The sequence below is a fragment of the Macrotis lagotis genome, chromosome 1, assembly GCF_037893015.1.
Source record: "Macrotis lagotis isolate mMagLag1 chromosome 1, bilby.v1.9.chrom.fasta, whole genome shotgun sequence".
NCBI lineage: Eukaryota > Metazoa > Chordata > Mammalia > Peramelemorphia > Peramelidae > Macrotis > Macrotis lagotis.
The window spans coordinates 387,208,425-387,218,394 of record NC_133658.1 but is presented as its reverse complement, the minus strand read 5'-3'; the positions used below and the strand labels follow the sequence as shown (position 1 = coordinate 387,218,394).

Below are 9,970 nucleotides of genomic sequence, written 5' to 3'. Positions count from 1 at the left end.
CAAGAGAGTAGTCAGAGCCTCTCAGGATATCGGAGGAATTATGATCCCTGTGAGGTGTCCCCAAAACCACTCAAAGATTTGGAAGTACAGTAAATCATTCTTGGACTGAGGAAAAGAAGACTCTGACCATAGAAAATTTCTTTGGTCCCATGGAGAATCAAAATATATACTCAGAAGATGACAAAGTCTAAAGTTCTGTATCCAAAGCCTCAAAAAGAAATAGGAAATGGGCTCAGGCTATGGAAGAGCTCAAAAAAGACTTTGACAAGCAAGGAAGGTAGAGAATAATTGGGAAAAGAAATAAGAGCAGCTTAGTGAAGGACATCCAAAAAAATGCTGAAGAAAATAACATGTGGGCACAGCGGGGCAGATGTCGGGGATGTCGGGCTGGGGGGATGAGGACAAGTGGGGCTACGTGGGCAACCTGCCAGCCGACATGCGCGAGAAGAACCTGGAGGACCTGTTCTACAAGTACGGCCGCATCTGGGACATTGAGCTCAAGAACCGCCGTGGGCTGGCGCTCTTCGCCTTCATGCACTTCGAGGACCCCAGGGATTCAGAAGATGCTATTTATGGAAGGAATGGTTATGATTATGGCCAGTGTCGGCTTCGTGTAGAGCTACCCAGGAATCCTGGGGGTGGAGGGCCCCGTGGGAGGACTAGACCACCATCAAGGAGATCTGAGTTTCGAGTTCTTGTCTCAAGCCTTCCTCCCTCGGGTAGCTGGCAGGATTTGAAGGATCACATGCGAGAAGTTGGGGGTGTGTGTTATGGAGATGTGAAGAAAGATGGCATGGGGGTAGTTGAGTTCCTCCGAAAGGAAGATATGGAATACGCCCTGCGTAGACTGGACGACTCCAAATTCCGGTCTCATAAGGGTGAAACTTGCTATATCAGAGTTTATCCAGAAAGAAGCACCAGCTATGGCTACTCCCGGTCCCAGTCAGGGTCAAGGGGCCGTGATTCTCCATACCAAAGCAGGGGCTCCCCATACCACGCCTCTCCCTTTGCACCATACTGAAACCGATAATGGGTTTTTTGTTTTGGTTTTGTTGTTGTTTGGTAATTTTTTTTTTTAGCATGAACTGAGTTGCTCTCTGCTCAGAATCTACATTCCAAATTGACTTAGTGTCTTAGGAATTTTTTTTAATAACTTTTTTTAAAAAAGGAAAAACTACATACAATTTCTACTAGGGCCATATTGGCAGTGAAACATTTTGAACTGGCTGAAATTGTGGTTTTTGGTTTAGAAGCAAGTTGCATAATCCCCCCCCCCCCCACAATTATGTTGAAAAATCAGTGATGTGTCACGGTGGATTACTCTGCAGACACTATATATATAAATCTGTCCATTCTGTTTAGAAATATATTTCTAAAGTTTAATAATTTACAAGTTGTTATTTTAATCACGCAAGCTCAATTTTTTGTACCAGCCAGATAAAGAAATAAGAGTTATATGGACAAAGCTTCTCAGTGGCTAGAAGGGGATTGAGTGGAACACTGTCTTGAAGGAAAGGAAAAGAAAGTTGCCCTGATCATTCTTTGGCCTTAGATGAAATCCTGTACTACCCTTTTCAGTCTCAAATCTTCTATCAACGGAGGCTTTGGCAGCAGAGAAAAATCGTCAATTAAAAATGACTGGGAATAGTCAGGGAGAAAATTGCAATAATCCAGATTACATTTTAGTGCTGTGATCAGGGAGAAACAAATTCTTAGACAAAGAAAAAAAAAAGAAAATAGCATGTGAAAAACCAGTTTAGGTCAAATGGAAAAAAGCAACCCAAAAGCCAAAGTAAGAGAAGAATGCCTTAAAAAGAAAAATTGGCCAATTGCAAAAGGAGATAAAAAAGCTCTCTGAAGAAAATAACTCCTTCAAATACAGAATGGAGTCACAGGAAGACAATGACTTAGTACAGAATCAAGAAAAACTAAAACAGACCCCAAAGAACAAAAAACTAGGGGGGGAATGTGAGATATTTCATTGGAAAAACAACAGACCTGAAAAACAGATCCAGAAAAGACAATTTAAAAATTATTGGGTTCCTTGAACATTCATGACCATGTCATGGTGTGATGTGTTTTCATTAACTGACCCTAAAGAATGTAGTGACTCTAAAACAGCAGGTAGTTCTTAATGAAGGATACCTGTGGATTTGTTCTTGCTAAGCAAGCAGAAGGATAGGGAGCAGTAGAAGAAAGGAGGAACATGCCTTTTTTGCTTTTTTTAAGTTACATTTTTTTAATTTAATATTTATTATCATTTTGTACAGACAATTTTTTATACATTAATAAAATATTCTTATTTAAGAGTAAAAAAAATACCCCCTCCCCCCCAAAAAATATAGACTCACTTGAGCAATAAAGTAAAGGGGAGAGAAAAAATATTAAAAATTAAAATAAAAAAATAATAGTAATAATTGTAGGTATGGCCAGGTGGTGCAGTGGATGAAGTACCAGCCCTGGAGCCAGGAGCACCCAAGCCCATATCCAGCCCTGTACACACAAGGATCACCCAGCTGTGTGACATGCAAGCCACCCCAACCCCACTGCCCTGCATAAACCAAAAAAGAAAATAAAAGACCTAAAATAAAATAGTAATAATAATGGGGGGTGGTTGGGTGGCTTACAGAGCACTGGTCCTTGAGCCAGGAGGACCTGGGTCAAATCTGGCCTCAGACACCCAACGATCACCCCGCTATGTGGCCCCAGGCAGGCCACCCAACCCCATTTGCCCTGCATCCCCTCCAAAATAATAATAATAAAAAATTTGCTTCAGTCTGTGTTCCAACACCACCAACTCTGTCACAGGTGGATCACATTCTTTATGATAAGTCCATGGCAAAAGTTACTTCCATATTTTTCCACCGTTGCCATTGCTGACTGCAACTCCCTCCTTTTGTATTTCTCCACTACAATGTACTATATTTTCTTTCTCCTTTCACTGACTCTGCTGTAGGGTAGCTGAGCAGCGCAGCAGACAGATCCCCAGCCCTGGGACCATAAGGCTCTGAGCCCCCATACCACCCCTTAGGCCCATCATCCACCCGACCTTATGGTCCCGAACAGGCCAACCAATCCCAGCCACTTGCAAGACATAAAAAAAGAAAATACGTTATATCTGACCACTCTCACCCAAGGTCCATGTTCTCCTCCTTCATTCACATCCCCACCCCTTTCCCCTGCCCCCCCTCCTTCTTACTCTGGATGTCTATACCCATTGAGTATATATGCTGTTTCCTCTCCTAGCCACCTCTGATGAGAGTGAAGATTCCCTCATTCCCCCTTGCCTTTCCCCCCTTCCATATCATTGTAATAGCACATTGGAATAAAGAAAAATCTTATTATATGAAATATCTTGGCCTATTCCACCTCTCCTTTTTCTTTCTCCCATTACATTTCCCTTTTTTTCTATTGACTCCATTTTTACACCATATTTCATCTTCAAATTCAGCTTTCTCCTGTGCTTCATCTATAAAAGCTCCTTCTACTGGCTCTGGTAATTGAGAAGGTTTATATGAGTATGATTAGTGTCATTTTTCTATACAGGAATATATGCATTTCATATTCATTAAGTCCCTCATATTTTCCCCTTCTCCTTCAATCTCTATGCTTTACTTGAGTCCTGTATTTGAAGATCAAACCTTCTGTTCAGCTCTGGCCATTCCAACAGGAATATTTGAAATTCCCCTGGTTCATTGAAAGTCCATCTTTTTCCCCTGGAAGAGGACATTCAGTTTTGCTGGGTAGTTAATTCGCAGTTGCAATCTAAGAGCTCTTTTGCCTTTCGGTATATTATATTCCAAGCCCTACGAGCTTTTAATGTAGTTGCTGCTAAGTCCTGTGTGATCCTGAGTGCAACTCCATGATATTTGAATTGTGTCCTTCTGGCTGCTTGTAATATTTTCTTTGACTTGGGAGTTCTGGAACATGGCTATAATATTCCTGGAGGTTGGTGTTTTGGGATCTCTTTCTCGGGTGGATCGGTGGATTCTCTCCATTTCTATTTTGCCCTCTGCTTCTAGGATATAAGGGCAATTTTCCTATAGTAATTCTTTGAAAATGATGTCAAGGCTCTTTTCCTGATCATGACTTTCAGGTATTCCAATAATTTTTAAATTATCTTTCCTAAATCTGTTTTCCATATCAGTTGTTTTTTCAATGAGATGTTTCACATTTTCTTCTAATTTTGCATTCTTTTGGTTTTGAAGTATTGAGTACTGATTTTTAGTAAAGTCATCAATCTCCCTGAGTTGTATTCTTTGTCTGAAGGATTTGTTTTCCTCAGAGAGCTTTTTTATCTTTTTTTTCCATTTGGCTAATTCTGCTTTTTTAAAGCATTCTTCTCCTCAATAATTTTTTGAACTGTTTTATACATTTGACCTAAGCTGGTTTTTAGCATGCTATTTTCTTCAGCATTTTTTTGGATTTCCTTGACTAAGTTGCTGACTTCATTTTCATGTTTTTCCTGCATCTCTCTCATTTCTTTTCCCAGTTTTTCTTCTCACTCCCTCATTTGATTTTCAAAGTCTTTTTTGAGCTCTGTCATAGCCTGAGCCCAATTTCTGTTTTTCTTGGAGTCTTTAGATGCATGGGCTTTTGTTTCCTCATCTTCAGACTGAGTGTTTTGATCCTTCTTGGGCTCACAGGCAAAATATTTTTCAATGGTGTTCCTCTTGTTTCTCTGCTTGTTCATTTTCCCAGCCTTAGACTGTTTTGGGGGTGCTTCCTAAGCTTTTGGGACACTCCCACAAGTGTCTCAGTGTGTGGGGCTCTGTATTCCCTCTTGGTCTGTGAATGACCATATGTGTCCCTTCTGCCATGGGGCTGAGGTGGGAGGCGGGGGCTACTGTTCTATGGGGGGAGCCTAGACTGTGATCAGGATCTGAATGTGGTCAGAACTCCAGAGTCCTGTTTCAGGGGCAGATGAAAGAGCTTGACAGTCTCTCTCTTCACTCCCCTCCCTAGGTTCAATGGGCTCATGCCCTGGGGGCTCCTGCATACAGGCTTTGCCTGCTTCTGTTTCCTGGATCTGGGCTGCTTGTTGTGTGCCCTGAGGGCTGGGCTTCATGAGCTCACTCTGGCAGAGGTCCACTGTTGTTCCCCCAATCTGTGTTTGGTGCTCCCCGGGGTGTGGATCAGGAAACTCCTCCCCTCCCTGTGAGCCAAAGCTCCCAGTGCCCTGGGGCTGGCTCCGGGAGGCTGAAGTTCTTTCACTCTGGCGGGCTGCCACTCTGGCGGGCTGCCCCTCCAACCCGGAGGAGCACAGCCTTTTTGATCTTTTCCAGGTAATGTTGAGTAGGAGAACTGCCTCACTGGGTCCCTCTGTGGGCTCTGTCTCTCAAAAACTTAGTCCTTAGTCCTTTAGTCCTTAGAGTCCTTAGTTTTGAAGATTTATGAGAGAGCGCCTAAGACAGGATGTTCTCTTGTATCCATCTTGGCTCCACCCTCCTCTTTCGCTTTTTAAGTGTTTTCCCTATGATCTCCATGGATGAGCAGGAAATATTCCTATGCATAAGGAGACCTGATTCAGTCTAAAATTTTCTTGATGCTTGATTCTACATCCAGTTCCTTCCATGCAAAACTTGGTAACTTGGCCAGGAATTCCTGAATAATAAAGAAGGGAAAATAGTAGGAAGAAAATTAGGGCTCCTCACTACCTGATTTGGGGTAATGACTGACTTTTTCCTCTTATTCTAGTAACTGGAAATGGTCCAGTGGTTGGAATAACAGGAGAAGCACAGAGTGTTTCATCACCCCAACCTCTCTCAACCAATACCCCCATACAATCTTGATGATCCCTCTCTGGATGAAGGCAGCCAATATAGGTAAGATAGGTAGAAAGTATGGTTTAAGAGTTAGGAAGATAGCCCTTTTTTGGAACCTGAGGTGTCTGGTGGGCCAGATTTTTCCAGTGCCATAGAGAGGACAAAATGCCATTGCAGAGAGTGGGTGGAATTGTCCCTCTCCAGTCCTATAATGTACATATACACATAATCCTTGGAGGAAGGAGAGGGATAGATTGTAAATATGATACATTTTAAATAAAATTTTGTAATTTATTCCCCTCTCCCACAGAAAAATAAAGTATTTTATGCCAGATGATCTATTTTTGTTTAATTGTGGAATGACTATGGATACAGTGGGAGGGAACTGTTCATTCAGTTTAAAAAATGCATGGTTTTTTTTTTAGGTTTTTGCAAGGCAAATGGGGTTAAGTGACTTGCCCTAGGCCACACAGCTAGGTAATTATTAAGTGTCTGAGACCAGGTTTGAACCCAAGTACTCCTGACTCCAGGCATGGTGCTTTATCCACTGTGCCACCTAGCCGCCCCTAAAAAAAATGCATGTTAAGCCCTGAAGGAGAAACTGCCTGGGATAAATAAGAACAACCCATACAAATCTATGTGTTTCACCAAATAAATTATTCAGAAAGGTTAAAAAAAAAGAAAGGTCATGACTAGGAAAAGAGCTTGGACTTCATTTTTCAAGGAAATAATCCAGCAAAACTGCCCAGATCCTGGAAGCAGAGGGTAAAATAAACATTGAGGGAATTCATGATCATCTCCTGAAAGAGATCCCCTCAAAAAACTCACAAGAATATTATAGCCAAATTTCAGAACTCCTAAGTCAAGAGAAAATACTACAAGCTGCCAAAAAGAAACAATTTGACTATTATGACACTACAGTCAGGATTACACAGGATGTTGTTTCATGTATATTAAGAACTCATAGGGCTTGGAATATGATATTCTGGAAGTCAAAAGAGTTTGGTTTACAACTGAATTACCCAGCAAAACTGAACATCCTCTTTCAGTGGAAAAGATGGATTTTCAATGAAACAGGAGACTTTCAAACTTTCCCGTTGAAATTACCAGAGCTGAACAGAAAGTTTGATCACTAAGAACAGGACTCAGGTTCAGCATGTGAATGAGAAGGACTAACTATGAAGAACATAATGATGTTGAATTGCTTGTATTCCTGCACGGGAAGAAGATACTTATAAGTCATATGAGCTTTTCCATTTATAAGAGCAGATAGAAGGAGCATCTTTAGACAAGGCACAAGATGGAGCTGAATATAACAGTATAATACAGTATAAAGATGGAGTCAATGGGTGATAAAGGAAAGTACTGGGGGAAAGGGAAAGAAGAGGAAGAGTGAACTAATACATTTTACATGAAAGAGTCAAGAAAAAGTTTTTTTTGAATGGAGTGGAATGGGGCAACGTGAGGGGGAATGAATGAGTCTTCATTCTCATCAGAATTGGTTTAGTGAAGAAATAACATACACACTCAATAGAATATAGAAATCAATCTTGCCCTTGAGAAAAATTAGAGGAAAGGGACAGGAGAAAGGGGACAGTGAGAGGGGAGGGGGGAGTAGATGATAGAAGAGAGAGACCATGGGAGAGAGGAATCAGCTATAACACACTTCTGTGGAGGGACAGGGTGAAAGAAGAGAGAGAATAGAATAAAAGGGAGTGGGGAGGAATAGATTGAAGGGAATATCAACTATGTGAGAAGACACTGAAGCAACTTCTCTGATGGACTTATGATAAAGAAAGCATCTCATCCCAGAGACAGAACTGATGGAATCTGAAGACAGACTGAAGTATACCTTTTTTTTCTTCTCTTCATTTTTCTTGAGATTTCTCTATCTTTTTGGGGGGAAGGTAGGATTATGTTTACTTTCACAGCAATATTATTGGAATAATATGAAAATAAATAAATAAACTACAAAAAAGAATCACAGAATGTTAATTATAACATGTGGTTAACTAAGAATCCCTTCAACTATATCCCTCCAAAGAAATTATCCAGCCTGTACCTGAAGATTTACAATAAGAAATAAACTACACTCCCTGAGACTTGTTCCATTTTTTGTTGTTGTTCAGTTATTTCAGTGTGTCCAGCTCAGTTGTGCAACTCTTTCTGGCTCCTTTGAGGACTTCCCTGGAGAAGATACTGAAGTGGTTTGTCATTTCCTTCCTGAACTCAGAGGGAACTGTGGCAAACAGGATTAAGTGATTTGCCCAGTATCACATAGCTAGTAAGGATCTAAGGCCACATTTGAACTCATATCTTCTTGATTCCAGGTCTTTGTGTTCTATCTACTGAATCATCTAACTACCCCACATTGAAGAGACCAATAGCTGAGTTAATGTTGATAAGAGAATAAAAATAGATTACTAAAAAAAGAATCATTGGACTTACTGAAAATCACAATTAAAGAAACACCCTATGTGTCAAGAAACTCTAAAGGAACACTGACCCAATATCCTGTAATAGAAAAGTAAAATGGACTTGAAAAATATCCACTGATCACCTTCTGACACTCCCATGAAAGTTATACCAAAATGAAAATTCCAAAAATTACCAGGAATATTGTAGCCAAATTCCAGAGCTCCTTATTCAGAGAGAAAATGCTTTAAACAATCAGAAATAAAATCATATTGGTGCTGTGGATAAACATTCAAGATCACAAAATATTTAACAATTGCAGCATTAAAGTAGAAAGAAGAAGAAGAAGAAGAAGAAGAAGAAGAAGAAGAAGAAGAAGAAATTAGGATCACAACTAAGAATATCCTCTCCAGCAAAAGTAAGTATAATACTTCAAATGAAAAAAAATCATGCTATTTAGTGAAAGTCCTCTAAGACTTTTATATATTCATCATGAAATTAACTGAATTACACAGAACCAGATGAATACTAGATACAGTTACAGTGATATTTTAATAAGGGTTAATCATGAAAGATATAACTACTCTGATGAATATGATGATCCAATATGTTTTCAAATGAAACAAGATGAAAAAACACCATCCACTTCTAGAGAGGGAACTTATGATCCAAATTTAGAGGTAAGAACTCATTTGACAAAAATTTCTGGGAAAACTGGAAAGCTGTTAGCAAAAACTAGGTAAAACAACATATCACACTATGTACCAAAACAAGGTCAAAATGGGCAAATGACTTAGAAATAATGGCTAATATCATAAGCAATTTAGGGGAGCACTGGAAACCACACCTCTTGTATCTATAAAGTTTGGAAGGGTTTATGACAAGACAAGAGATAGAGATCATCATGTGAAGTACAATGGATAATTTTGATAACTTGCAATTAAAATATTTTGCAGAAAAAATGATCAATGTAGATAAAATTAGAAGGAAAGCAAGAAACTGGGGGAACTTTTTACAGCAAGCTTTCTGATAAAGGCTTTATTTCTCAAATACCTAGAAAAATGATCCAAATTTTTTTATAGTTTTTCCCCGTTTGATAAATAGTAAAAGGATATGAACAAACTGTTTCCGGAAGAAATCAAAGCTATCAATAGTTACATGAAAAAATGCTTTAAATCACTTTTGATTAGATAAATGTAAATTAAAACAACTCTGAAGTACTTCCTCTCATCTATCAGGTTCACTAACATGACAGAAAAGAAAAATGATAAATGCTGGGGTGGAAAACTGGGTATACTAATGCAGTTTTGACGAAATTTGATTTTGATGAATCATTTTGGAGAACAATTTGGAACTGTATCCAAAGTTATGTAAAACTGTGCATACCCTTTGATGCAATAATACCACTACTAAATCTATATACCAGAGAATTTGAAGAAAAGGGAAATATGTGTTTTTGAGTCTGTAGCTATAGGTAGCTAAATGATAGGATAGCTTTTGATAGATTAAAATTAAATTTGTTTCCTATTGTCATGTGGTAGATCAAGTATAAAATTCAAATTGACAGTCCTGGAGTCAGGAAGACCTGAGTTCAAATCCAACCTCAGACACTTAATAATTATTAATATAATGCCTAGCTGTCTAACCCTGGACAAGTCACTTAACCCCATGGCCTTAAATAAATAAGAACAATGTTAAAAAAAATTCAAATAGAAGCAATAATGGTGAAATTCTTGAAATGATTCTGTGGAAGATGACATTGTGTAGTTTTTTCATTAAGCATGAAATAT

The 9,970-nt window shown here is 39.2% G+C and overlaps 1 pseudogene; it reads left to right on the top strand.

The window, feature by feature from the left end:
• The first annotated feature begins 379 nt into the window (after positions 1–379).
• Positions 380–1,022, top strand: LOC141502146 (serine/arginine-rich splicing factor 9 pseudogene; annotated as a pseudogene).
• The last annotated feature ends 8,948 nt before the right edge of the window (positions 1,023–9,970 follow it).